Raw genomic sequence first — 14,355 nt, 5'->3', positions numbered from 1 at the left:
TTTCTTAGGCCTCTAAAACACAGGATAACCTAGGGGGAGGCAGAAGGTTAGATGTCTCCCATTTTATCAACCCTGAGCCACCCACCGGCAGGGGTGAGGAATATCTTTATTTCCAATTACCTACAAGAAAATGGTCTATTAGAGAGCTGCCTCCCTGGCAGCATGAGTCATTCACAAGCTGAAGAAAATGGCATATACAGCAAATGCAAATATAACATATGCACATACAGCGGGAGTTTCAGGGGCCCCATATCCCTTTAATGCACCTAACTGCTGATCCCCTACAACCTGGCTCAAATGCCACTTTCTATCATGTCCTCTCAGATGTATCTAGGATTAATTCATCACTTTCATAGCCATAGATATACATTTAATATTTTATATAGAGAATACCTATATTACATCTTATCATTACTCTTTGTCTATCTTCTCCACTAATCTATGAGTCCCTCAAAGGCAGGAGCTGACTAATGCATTTTACTCATTTTGGTCACTAGCAGGTTGGCAACAATGATAAGGAATGCATTGGGCCACACTTTTGGCAGATCTAAACCCTTGGCCATGGTTACACATGTGGACTGCTGGCTCTTCTCAATCATTGCTGCCTATATAATGTTTTTGTTTTTCGTTTGTTTGTTTTTTGCTTCTTGGCTGTGCCCATGGCATGCAGAAGTTCCTGGGCCAGGGATCAAACCCACACCACAGCAGTGACGCCACATCCTTAACTGCTAGGCCACCAGGGAACTCCAATACACAATGATTTTTAAGAATTTAAGTCAGGCGCAAACATTTACCATTGGGAGAACATAAAAATTCTTATTTCTGACTCCTTTGGAAAATCAAGAGATCTAGTGACCCTTGACCCACATTGCTACAAGGCAACAACCAGCTGCAGTGAAACCGTCCACCCACTTTAGATAGGGCATGCGCTCACCACTTCACCTCAGTCTAGGGCTCCCCCCCCCCCCCCCCCCGGGGCTAGCCTCTCCCTCTCTTAGATAGCAGATTTCACTTGTCATGTCATTGTACTTGTGCTGTTGGGTTTTTTTTTTTTTTTTTTTTTTTTTAAAGGGCCTCACCTGCAGCATATGGAGGTTCCCAAGCTAAGGGTCTAACTGAAGCTACAGCTGCCAGCCTACACCACAGCCACAGCAACATCAGATCTGAGCTGCGTCTGTGACCTACACCACAGCTCACGGCAATGCCGGATCCTCAATCCACAGAGTGAGGCCAGGGATCAAACCTACAACCACATGGTTCCTAGTCAGGTTCACTTCCGCCGTGCCACAAAGAGAACTCCTATGCTATTGTTTTTAACAGAATTACAGAGGAAAACTAATTTATATTACCTCCTGGGTAGCTGAAGATACCTGGGTTTGCAGTTTGTACTCAGTAAGGAAAGGGCATAAAGTAGGAAGAGTGGAGTGGCCCCAGTAAAGGCTTACTGGCACCAACACCCCAGGCTGCCTCTTCCTGGCTGATCCACTGGGTCAGTACTCCAACGTCCTCCCTTTATGCCTTTCCTTTCCACCAAGGCTGTGTCACCCAAATCACCACAGCTCTGAAATGCTGGCTCAATCCCCCTCCTCCGGTCGGAGGCACAAACCTTCTGGGAAACAGCTCCCACTGCCAACACTGCTAACTAGATAGCTCTGAGTTGTTGCTTCAAGAGACCTGAAGAGTCTGTTCTCTCCTAAAACTGTGAGGGTCGGGATAGGCTTTTGCAGAGTCTCAGAAACCCCAGATTCTCTAACCTACCTTCAGATCCCTACCCCCAAAGCATTATGTTAAACCTTATGAAATTGCCATTATTTCCATTTTTCTAACCTATAAAATGATAATTTCATGTAATTCAATTTAGTATGATAATATTATACATTATATTTAATATATATTTGTAACCATATATTATATTTATGTATATTATACTAATCTACTATGTAGGCAGCCCTCCCATAGTTCCTAGAATTCTCATATTATATCCTTTTTTTTTTTTTTTTATGACTGCATCTCTGGCATATGGAAGTTCCCAGGCTAGAGGTTGAATCTGAGCTGCAGGTACTGGCCTACACCACAGCCAAAGCAACGCCAGATTCAAGCTGTGTACTGCGACCGAGGCCACAGCTTGCAACAATGCCTATCCTTAACCCACTGAGGGAAGCCAGGGATCGAACCTGCATCCTCATGGATACTAGTCAGGTTCTTAACCTGCTGAGCCACAATGGTAACTCCTAAAACCTTTTATTAGAATAAGGCTGCTGTTAATGTGTATACCTTATTTAAGAAAGTGATAGTAACACTTCAGTAAAGAAATGGAATTATATAAGAATTATATAATTATTTTGGGAGTTCCCTTTATGGCTCAGTGGTTAATGAACCTGACTAGGATCCATGAGGATGTGGGTTTGATCCCTGGCCTCAATCAGCAGGTTAAGGATCCGATGTTGCCATGAGCTGTAGTGTAGGTCACAGATAAGGCTGGGATCTCGAGTTGCTTGGCTCTGTCGTAGAGCCGGCAGTGTAGCTAGCTCTGATTCAGCCCCTAGCCTGGGAATTTTCATATGCCTCCAAATCAGCCCTAAAAACCAAAAACAAAAAGACCAAAAAAAAAAAAAAAAAAGCACAAAAAAAACCAAAACAATAATATTATTTTAATTTAGCAGAGAATTTAAAAATTTTAGAGCTATTTAAAAATTTAGGGCATTCTTGTCATGGCTCAGTGGCAATGAAATCTGACTAGTATCCATACGGATGCAGGTTTAATCCCTGGCTTTGCTCAATGGGTTAAAGGATCTGGCGTTGCTATGAGCTGTTGTGTAGGTCGCAGACGTGGCTCAGATCTGGCATTGCTGTGGCTGTGGCGTAGGCCTGTGGCTAAAGCTCCAATTTGACCCCTAGCCTGGAAACCTCCATATGCCATGGGTGCGGCCTTAAAAAGACAAAAAATAAATTAATTAAAAAATTTAGTCCAACCCTCTCATTTTTATAGATCAGGAAACTGAGGCTTACAGAGATGAAGTGATTTCATTTTGTTTATATTTTACTTGTATGCCCCATTTACCTCAAAAAATGATTCGAGGAGTTCCCGTCGTGGCGCAGTGGTTAACGAATCCAACTAGGAACCATGAGGTTGTGGGTTCGGTCCCTGCCCTTGCTCAGTGGGTTAAGGATCTGGCGTTGCCGTGAGCTGTGGTGTAGGTTGCAGACGCGGCTCGGATCCTGCGTTGCTGTGGCTCTGGCGTAGGCCGGTGGCTGCAGCTCAGATTCGACCCCTAGCCTGGGAACCTCCATATGCCACGGAAGCGGCCCAAGAAATGGCAAAAAAAAAAAAGATTCGAAATTGTAGCAAATGTACCACACTATTGGGAGATGTTACTAACAGGGGAAACTGGGTGCAGGATATATAGGAACCCTGTACTGTGCAATTTTTCCACACATCTAAAACTGTCCTAAAAAAAAGTTTATTTTAAAAATGATTTGAATTGTTTTATGATTCAAACTCCAAAAGGAAATTCACTAAAACAGGAATAAAAAGATGGAAGGAATAGAGAAAAAAACACATCAGGAATTTTTCTGAAATTGAGATTTAGTTCTGAGCTCCCTCAGGACACCGTTCACCACCTTTTATTAACACACTGTCAGATCACCCAGAGAATAAATAAACTAGCACAACTCCAAAAGAAAGAGAGGTTTCAATGTCCCTCAGCAAAGGAAAAGGTCAGTGATCCGCAAAAGGTAACAGACGGGATTGCATTCAAATGAGATAATGGATGTCAGCTGTACTTTATAAATTGTAAACCACTGAACAGAGGTTAACATTGCCGCAGGGAAAGGAAAAAGATTCACTTCTTTTATATGTTAATTCATCCCATAAACACTCAGAAATTCCATCCAGTTCAGTATCAGGTAGCCAGCCACAGTACAGAAATGAACAAAACTGACATCCTACTTTTGCTAGGAACCAGCCTGGGAAGGGCAGAAATCTCAGGACCTAGGATGGAGAGTGACAGAGGAGTGACATAAATTATAGTCTCTTCTCATCCAAATTCCTCTAAAAGGAGTATTTAAACAAATTTAAAATAAAAGCAACACCACCTAAAATTGGAGTAGAAGTGTAAATGTTGCAAGGACTAAGATGAGGACTGCTATTATTAAACAAAACTTGCACTGGAAGCAAAAAAAGGAAAAACACTTGAGGGCACAAACATTTTATTTCCTGAGTAAAAAACTCTCTATGTCTAGAGAGACAATTTCTTTCTTTCTCTCCCTTCCTTCCTTCCTTTCTTTCTTTCTGTCTGTCTGTCTTTTTAGGGGCACACCTGTGGCATATGGAGGTTCGTTCCCAGGCTAGGGGCTGAATCAAGAGCTGTAGCTGCTGGCCTACACCACAGTTCACAGCAACACCGTATCCTTTATCTACTGAACAAGGCCAGGGATCGAACCTGCCACCTCATGGACACTAGTTGGGTTCGTTAACCTCTGAGCCACGGCAGGAACTCCATACAGAGACCATTTCTGTTTCTTATTCCAGGGGAAAAAAAAAAAAGTATACGGTTCCTTATAAAAATGTCACATGTGGGGGAGTTCCCTTCGTGGCTCAGCGGTTAAAGAACCCAACTAGGATTCATGAAGATGCGGGTTCAATCCCTGGCCTCACTCAATGGGTAAAGGATCTGTTGTTGCCGTGAGCTGTGGTGTAGGTCGGCTCAGATCCCGAGTTGCTATGGCTGTGGTGTAGGCCAGGGGCTATAGCTCCAATTCATCCCCTAGCCTGGGAACCTCCATGTGCCTCAGGTGCAGCCCTAAAAAGCAAAAAAAAATCATATGTGGGTATCTCTCTCTCCTCCTCCTTCCAAGGCTCCCCCTCTCTCCACCATCATCTGAATTTTGGGCTCAGGCTTCAGACTGCTTCACCTACATTAATCTCCTAGTTTCATGGCTTAAAATTGCACCCATACACCCATGATTCCCAGTTTTCTATCTCCAGCCCACACTTCCCTCTGGAACATCACACTTCCCTACTAAATCCAAACATTTATTTAAATTCTCCACATAGATGTGTACTTTCTCAAAAGTTAGCTTGTCCAAAAGTGAACTCTTGGTCCTCTGATTCAATAAATGGTAATTCTGAAGCAGGAGATAGATGGACTCCAGGATAGACATTTGCAACCAGCCACTATCTATATTTCAAGATGGAAATAACCACGGGCACAAGGCAAATAACTGGTACTTGTCTCCTGTGAACTTGTTAAACAATGGTAATGACAGCATCAAAAGAGGTCACGTACTCCCCATTCTCAGGGTCAGGGAGACCCTCTGGCTCAAAAAGGGAGGGGGTGCCAGGCCATAAGTCTAAATAACCTTCCCACCATGCTTTGCTTTGGAATCCATCTTGGCCAAAAGATGTGCATGCAGATTCAGGAGGATCCTGGATTTGGTCAGGTGTAAAAAATAAAATAAGATAACTGGCCAAAGGAAGACAAAGACCTGGAAGATCTGTCCTGTATAAGTGACTCCCCCCCCCATTTATTTATTTTTATTTCCCCAATACATTATTTTTTTCCTACTGTACAGCATGGTGAATAAGTGACTTAAATCACCTTTCTGGTGTGCTCCTCATTCAAGGGGACACCTGCACTCTCACTTCTCCTTTGGGTGTATATTACTGCTTTACTTCTGCCTTAGAGAGGCAGACTACTTCTCTGTGTGCTCGCCTACACTTTATACTGTGTATGAACTCTATACCTGTTCTTACAGACTTTGCCTCCTTGAAACATTCTTGCTTTCGACAGGGGGCAAGAATCAGGGCAATTCTGCTTTCAGCCTCTAGTTGGTCTAGTGGCTAGGATTCCTAGTTTTCTTCCAAGCTGCCCAGGTTCAATTCCTGAGCAGAGAATTAAGATCTCCCTTCAAGCCATCACTCACTGCTGTCTCTCTGAAATCAATCCCATCCTGGAGTTCCCGTCGTGGCTCAGTGGTTAACGAATCTGATTAGGAACTATGAGGTTGCGGGTTCAATCCCTGGCCTTGCTCAGTGGGCTAAGGATCCGGTGTTGCCGTGAGCTGTGGTGTAGGTTGCAGACACAGCTTGGATCCCGAGTTGCTGTGGCTCTGGCATAGGCCAGTGGCTACAGCTCCGATTAGACCCCTAGCCCGGGAACCTCCATATGCCATAGGAGCGGCCCAAGAAATGGTAAAAAAAAGACAAAAATGACGAAATCAATCCCATCCTTCTGGATGTTCAAGCCAAAAGCCTTACAGTTATACTTGCTCCCTTCTCCAACACCCTATGACCAATCCAGCAGCAAATCCTATAGCCACTACCAGTTTCTATCACTTTTGACCCACACCCACCATCATCCCAAGCCAAGTCACTCTCTTGCCTGGTGTGGCGGCTTTAAAGTATGTCCACATTCTTTGATACACCTCCTTTCAAGAATTAGTGGAGCCTAACTAATTCTCTCTCCTTGAGTGAGAACTGGTATAAAGTTAACAGAGCTGGATAAAGTAGAAATGACTCCAAGACAAGGTCATAAATGGCCTGCTTTCCCTCTAGCTCTGGCTCTCTCCCCACTCTCTCTCTCTCTCTGCTGTGTCCTGAGGACACTCAGGCAGCCCTATGAAGAGGCCCAGGGGTAAGGAACCATCTTGGGAGTAGACCAGCCATCAGTTTGACTGCAGTCTCCTGAGAGATCCTAAGCCTAAGAAACAGCAGTTCAACTTTTGAACTGCTGAACTGCTCCCAGATTTCTGACCCACAACTTTAGAAGACAATCAACGATTGTTGTTTCAAGCTGCCAAATTTAGGGGTAATTCTTTGTATAGCAATAATACACCTAGACAACTGCAAAAGCTTCCACGGTGGTAGCAATACTTCCACATTGCCTCTGAAATTTATTTTTTCTTGGAATAGTCAAGAGTGATTCTTTTAAAACAGTGACAGATTATGCCACTCAGAACCCTCCAGTGGCTAATCAAGAGTTAAAGACAAAATCACTGTATTGGCTTACCAGATCCTAATTGTTTGATCCCAGCTTCTGATTGTTTTAATTCCGTTCCTTACGCCTCTCCCCTTCGCTCATATCCTTCCAGTCACACAGCCCTCCTTGCTGGATGTGTCTGGAACACATTAAGCCATACACTCATCCAGGTCCTCTTCTTCCAATTATCCTCATGATTTACTCCCTTGCCACCTTCAGGTCTCTGTTCAAATGTCACCTTCTCAGTAAGCTGTTCCCTAACCACCCAATATAAAATACCGCCACCCCTCCTCACACTCTACTATTTTCCTATTTACCTTACATACTTTATCTGTCCCTTCCTGAGTATTATGTATAATATATCTCACACAATATACATTTCCCAAGTGCAAGAATACTGTTTTATTGACTGCTGTATTCTCAGCTCCTAAAACAGTGCCTGGTATTATAACTGGTACTCATTAGATATTTGACGAATGAATGAATGAATATTAGACCATTAGGCAACATGAGCTATAACAAACTGACAGTTCTATAACCTTCTAAAAGGTAAAACAAAACAGAAACAAACAAAACCCAGATCATGTAGTTTGTATGGCACACTTCACACAATTATTTGATATCTTCATAAAAAAAAACCCTTTGAGATGAAATTATTGCCTTCATTTTACACAAGAAAACAGGCTCCAAAAAATGTAAGGGATATAACTCAACAGTAGCAGAGCAAAGACTGAACCCCAGTCTGGTTCCAAATTCTATGCCCTCTCCGTTACATTATGCTGTCTCCTAAATCATGAGATATGAAATCACAGCTCTGTGAGGGACACTTTCTAAGTTGTGAAATGATGAGGTCTAAGTCTGCACCTCTCTGACGGAAAAGGACCAAAGAAAGGTAGAGTGTGACTGAAAGGACAGAGGGCCAGCCGCAGAGTCATGAACTCACTGTATATTTGGGGACATCCATTCTTCTTTCCAAGCCTTCTCATGTGCATCGTAATCCTGGCCTCCATAACTCATGGGCCTAATGTAAAAATTCAGCAGACTTTTTTTGTGAGTGTGTCTTTTTAGGGCCGCAACTGAGGCATATAGAGATTCCCAGGCTAGGGGTCGAATCAGAACCTTAGCTGCTGGCCTACACCACAGCCAGAGCAAAGCAGGATCCGAGCTGTGTCTGCAACCTACACCACAGCTCACAGCAACACCGGATCCTTAACTCACTGAGTGAGGCCAGTGATCAAACCTGCGTCCTCATGGATGCTAGTCAGATTCAATTCCATTGAGCCACGGTGGGAACTCCAATTCAACAGACATTTACCAAACCTTAGGGCAATCTAGGGATTATCACATGTTCTGGGGACAGAGAGTCTAGAATTTGTATCCCGGCTCCACCAGCTTAACAGTTGTGGGACTCCAGGAAATTGATCTGAGTGCCTTAGTTTCTTCACGCCTACAGAACCCGCCTTGTGGAATTGCTGTGAGGATTAAATGGGCCTTTATGTGTAATGCATTTAGTGACTATTCAGTAAATGCGAGCTATATTATTATCATCATCACGTGCTAGATCCTGGGAGAGGGATGAAAAGCGGAAGGCATAACGCCCCAACAAGTGCACGGCTGCCAAAGAGGAGCAGGAAAAGTAACTATGCGCAGAGTGCAAAAACCCAGCAGTGAGCTTACGGCGCCTTCAGAAAGCGACGAGGTAAGGTTTCTGAAAAAGTGATACTTAAGTTGGGTCCCGAAGAATGAGAGTTCCAGAGTGGGGCGGCGGGTAGGACCGGACTTTCGGACAGTCACATGCAAAGCCCCAAGGGCAGAGGAAGTCGCGAAATCCTGGGAGCCTGGAGCGGGACGCGCAGGAGAGCGCAGCGCCTTATCCTGACAACCCCAGGGTCGGGAAGCTCCCTTTCTGCAAGGTCTGGAGCCCAGAGCGGTAGCAACAGCAGGACGCGGAGGCCAGGGGCCAGAGCCCCAGAACAGGACCCAGCCTCTTTTGGGCCTCTGAGTTTCTTCTGGGAAACCGGAGGCCGCTGCCCGAATGGGATTCCCAGGAGCACCCTAGTCGCTGGGCCTTGGACCGTTAACACGGGTACCTCCCGCCCGCCCCTGAGGCCCTTCCTCACCACGCTCCGCTCCCGCAGGTTCCCAGGGTGCTCCTCAGCGCGGGAGTCGGTGAAGCTGCAGCTGAGGCCGGGCGGGGGAGGCGGGGCGGGGGCTCACGGAGTGGCTGGGGCGCAGGCCCCGCCCCCCAAACTCCCGCCCTTTCGGAGAGCCCTGCCGCTCCAGCCGGCGCTCCAGAGAGGACTGCATCGCCTTAGGGGCCTCTCGCCATGTTGAGTACTGGCAGCTGTTTTACAAGAGTGGCCCAGAAGAAAAGAAGGGATTATGTTAAGAGACGTTAGATTTCCTCGCCCGAAATGGAGACATCCAGGGTTGCTTATTTGAGCAAAGGAAGTTTCGGTAACAGAAAACACTTGCCCTCAATCGTATCCCTTTTGGCTTCGAGGTTACATACGGCGCATGTGTGTGGTCGCCTCGTTCTAGATGCGCCTGCGCAATGCTCCACTCCCAAACCTGAGTACAATTAACTACGTGCTGAAGGAAACTGGCTCCTGGTCGCGGCAAAACTCAGCTTCAATCTCCGAAACTCCAAGTAGCTTCAGGCTACTCAACATTCATAATATAATTACTTAATGTCATTTGAATACACTTTGCACCGGAGACTGCCTGAATGTCCTGCATCCCACTGGAGAGCTACAGTTTATATAATTTTCTGAATAAGCCTGACTCTCTCTAGAGGACTCTAGAGCGTGTTTTGCACATGGATTATCAATGCACTTTTTTAGAGCTGTAAATTTTATTTACCTGCCATTCTTTTCCACTCCTTGGTTCTCAAATTTTAGTTGGAGAGTCTCTTGTGCAGCGGTTTAAGGATTTGTCGTTGTCACTGCAGTCGCTTAAGTTGCTGCTTTGGCCCGGTTTCTATCCCTGGTCCAATAACTTCCATATGCCCTGGGTGCGGCCAAAAAAATAAATAAAAATTAAAAAATAAAATTTGAGTTGGGGTGTTCCCGTAGTGGCTCAGAGGTAAAGAACCTGACTGGTATCTACGAGGATGCGGGTTTGATTCCTGGCCTCGATCAGTGGGTTAAGTGTCCCGCGTTGCCCTGAGCTGTGGTGTACCTCGACAACGCGGCTGGGACCCCCCCCAAAAAAAAGACAAAAAAATTGGGATTAAAAAACAATAACGGGTATTTCTTAAAATGTAGAGTTTTTTTGTTTGTTTTTTGTCTTTTTAGGGCCACACCCGTGGCATATGGGGTTTCCAGGCTGGGGGTCGAATTGGAGCTGTAGCTGCCAGCCTACACCCACAGCCACAGACACACTGGATCAGAGCCTCCTCTGCAACTGATCCCACAGTTAATGGTAACACTGGATCCTTAACCCACTGAGCAAGGCCAGGGATCAAACCTGAGTCTTCGTGGATACTAGTTGGGTTTGTTAACCACTGAGCCACAACAGGAACTCCAAAATGTAGACTTTTGGATTCCACCCATGGAGAGTCAGTAAACCAGGCATGGAGCCCAGGAATGTGTCTTCCAGCAAATACCCTGAGTGATTATGATGCATTGGGAACACATTTTGAGAAGCATAGCATAAGTTTGTGTATCTCTAGCACCCAGCACAAAGGCTGGTACAAAATAGGTGCTCAGTAAGTGCTGAGTGAACGGATGGATTGATGGGTAGTAGGAGTGAAACAGGCAATGCACAGCCAAAGGGAACCTGAGAAGGGAGCACTTCAATAAGAGCTATATTGTATCTTTTCTCCTAAAAGAACAAAAGTTCTTTCTTTGGGGGGGGGTCTTTTGAGGGCCCCACTCACCCCTGCATGTGAAGTTTCCCAGTCTAGGGGTCTAATCTGATCCCTAACCCACTGAGCGAGGCCAGAGATCAAACCCACAACCTCATGGTTCCTAGTCGGATTCGTTGCTGCTGTGCCACAGCAGGAACTCCCAAAATAAATTCTTAATAGTTACCTTGAGGGAAAAAAAAAATAGTAAGTTGGCAGGGAGGGAGGACAATGAATCTGAAAAGCAAACTATCTTGAAAGAGAAGAAAAAACATCCAGGACATTGGACAGAGAAAAAAGATACAAAGACTCAGTTGTGTGGGAATCCACCCCAAGAAGATGGTCCCCTGACAGGTTGTGTGCAAGAATAGTCACTGCAGTATTTGGAATGTTACCCACACCAACCTCAGGGCTTTTGCAGATGCTTTGCCATCTCCTAGGCCAGTTTTGCCAGAGCTCTTGGATTAGCTGATAACTTCCTCTCTTTCAGGTCTCAAATCAGTTAGGTCTTCCCTGACCATGCTATTTACAGTAATACCCTATCATTTTCTATCACAGTGCTCTTTTTATAGTATTTCCTACTTTTTTTTTTTTTTTTTGGTTTACCTGTTATCTTTCTCCCTCTCTAAAATTTAAGTTTCCTGAGGCTAGAAGACTATGTCTGACTTAGCATTTAACATAGAACCTGACACATATTAGGTGCCAAATAAGTCTCCATGGAGTTCTTGTTGGGGCTCAGCAGCTTAAAAACCCAGTTGAGATCCACAAGGATGTGAGTTTGATTCCTGGCCTCATTCAGTGGGTTAAGGATCCTGTATTCCCGCAAGCTGTGGTGTGGATCACAGATGGGGCTCTTTAATCCCAAGTTGCTGTGGCTGTGGTATGGGCTGGTAGCTGCAGCTCTGATTCAGCCCCTAGCCCAGGAAATTCCATGTGATGCAGGATCAGCCCTAAAAAGAAAAGAAAAGAAAAAAAAAATCATCCATGGGCTGAATGAAATCAGCCCCAGTATTACAAAGGTTAAGGACATAAAATCCATCTACATACTGCGCAATACATTTTAAGACAAAGAGGAATAAACATAGGTTTCAGACTATCAAGACATATCAACAAAGGGCAAATGGAATAGAAGGTGATTAAAACCAAACAGGAATCTTTAATCTTAGTAAAAATAATTCATTAATACATATCCTCATTCATTTATTCATTCACCCAGCAAACATTTATTTATATGTATTAGTATTAGATAATAATACTATGTATTAACAGCAAGTTGGAAATTGTATTAAAGCATAATAAAATATACTCAATATGCTGTAATAAGCTAGATGGGAAGAAAGAATGGATATATGAATATGTATAACTTAATCACCTTGCTCTACACCTGAAACTAATACAACATTGTAAGTCAACTATACGCCAGAAAAATACCCAGTACTGGGTATTTTGTCTGGGCCAGAGCAGAAACTGCAGTTAGCTGATGCCTGAGAGTGGGTAACATTCCCCCCAGAGGTTCTGTAGGCTCTGAAAGTACATCAGCCTTCAAACAGCCTATGACGTACCAGGGACACTTGAGACAAACCAAAGGGTGTTCATATCCATCCCTTGAATTGCTTGGGACCCAAGAATTCTTTGGGAAAAGACAATCTAGCCACAATTAGAGTCTGGCCATGTTCAAACCAGACTAGAGTGGGGAGAAGGCCTCAAAGGAGGCTGCATTGGAGGGAGAGACAACAGGTCAGTTGAAAGAAAACCAGCACTGTTCCCCTTCAGGTGAACTGGGATTCTTTTTTTACATCCTAAATTCCATGTTTGGGAACATGCTTTATATCCTAACCCTGTTCCAGGACTATAATGTGGATCCCACATCCCAGGGTTGCTCATTATTTATACATATTCCCCCTGCCCCACGTCAAGAGGTTGCCTGGACTGACTGACTTTCTTTTTAAAATTATGTACAGGGAGTTCCTGCTGTGGCTCAGAGGTAACAAACCCGACTAGTATCCATGAGGATGTGGGTTTGATCCTTGGCCTCACTCAGTGGGCTGGAGATCTGGTGTTACCATGAGCTGTGGTGTAAGTCACAAACACGACTCAGATCTGGCATTGCTGTGGCTGTGGAATAGGCCGGCAGCTGTAGCTCTGATTCAACCCCTTGCCTAGAAACTTCCATATGCCTTGGGTGTGGCCCTAAAAAGAAAAAAAAATTGTATATGTTATGTTTTAATAGCCCAATATCTGTTTTAAGTCCTAAATCCTTTATCTATGATTTCAAGAGAATGGAGGATAAAGAATTTGTGTGGAGATATTTCTGATTATGAGACACCCCTCCCCCATATCTTCTTGGGGAAGATTTAACTGCCGAAGCCAAGTGACCAGGAGAGGGGCATTCCAGGAGGATTTGAGGTGCCAAATCTGACCCCATTGCACTCTGGGAGCATGACTGGATCTATCTCCTGTCCAGGAAGTCTATCAGCAAGAAACAAGCCTGATAACTGCTTTGATGGTGGACCCAGGAGAGCGCTGCTATGTTGAGATTGTCCTGCTCTCCCAGAATCTGTCAGGGAATGTTTTCTGTAGGCCAGATGTGGACTAAGTGAAAGGAAGAGAGCCTGCATAAGCCCATCGTGGGTCCTGGTCAGTAGGGCCTTCTAGAGGTGTAAAGGGACTCCAGAAGTAAGAAGACAGATGACTATTGGCAATAGAGATGCTTTTGCTAGGGGGAGCGCAGGAGAGGGGCCCAGCAGGGAACCCCTGAAGAACCCATAAATGCACTCCATGATGCTTTGTTGATGGACAGGAATAGCTATAAACATCTGCTAAACTCAGAAAGCACGAAGCCAGCCATGATACTAATTTAGAGGAGACGTTTCCCACACCTTTCTCTATCTTCCTCTCCATGTCAACACCCTGAGCAACTGAAGTGAGCTGAGGATGACAGACAAGAAAAATTGAAAACAAACAAAAACAATCATTCCCATCTTTCTTACTGCAGGCTAACTCTCTGAAGCAGAGCTGGAGGCACAAAAAGAATATAGCATCTTGGAGTTCCCGCTGTGGTGCAAAGGGATTGGCGGCATCTTGGGAGCACTGGGATGCAGGTTCGATCCTGGCCTGGCACAGTGGGTTAAGGATCTGGTGTTGCTACATCTGTGGCTTAGGTTGAGACTGTGGCTCTGATCTGATCCCTCGTTAACTTGAGGGATGGCCAAAAAAAGAAAGAAAGAAAAAAAAAGAATATAGCATCTTGTAGTAGATTGTGAAAACTTGCTGCTTTCCATCAGAGTCCATTCATTTATTATTTAACAGGTATTGGTTGAGCACCTACTATGTGTCAAATCCTGTGCTAGTAGTGACTGGAGAGACCCAAAGAACAATAACTCATGGACCTTGCCTACAGCCTTAGTCGACAGACTCATGTGGAGGCAGGTGGGAAAGTGTAAATTTCACTCACCTATAAGGTGGTAAGTTCTATGAAGAGGGAGTGGTGGCTTCATAGAGGTGACATTATAACCTGATTATGAAGGA

At 44.7% G+C, this 14,355-nt stretch overlaps 1 protein-coding gene across 33 annotated transcripts in view; it reads right to left on the bottom strand.

Annotated features, from left to right (window-relative positions):
* CEP250 (centrosomal protein 250) overlaps positions 1 to 9,173 on the bottom strand; it is a 56,682-nt gene extending 47,509 nt beyond the window's left edge. For 18 of the 33 annotated variants that reach the window (XR_014832225.1, XR_014832224.1, XR_014832226.1 and 15 more), the window contains exon 1: positions 9,101 to 9,173. The gene's annotated coding sequence lies outside the window, so the exon portion shown is untranslated. Of the gene's footprint in view, positions 1 to 7,010; positions 7,120 to 7,923; positions 8,002 to 9,100 lie in introns of all 33 variants that reach the window. The other 15 variants (XR_014832228.1, XM_085003669.1, XM_085003672.1 and 12 more) reach the window with 2 other exon arrangements.
* Between the last annotated feature and the right edge of the window lie 5,182 nt (positions 9,174 to 14,355).

This window comes from Sus scrofa, chromosome 17 (assembly GCF_054392235.1).
Source record: "Sus scrofa isolate SSC_HxYL_T2T_F1_AM1 chromosome 17, Sscrofa_HxYL_maternal_Yorkshire_Landrace_v2.0, whole genome shotgun sequence".
NCBI lineage: Eukaryota > Metazoa > Chordata > Mammalia > Artiodactyla > Suidae > Sus > Sus scrofa.
Note: the sequence above shows the minus strand (reverse complement) of the source record. Positions and strands in the feature narration are given on the sequence as shown.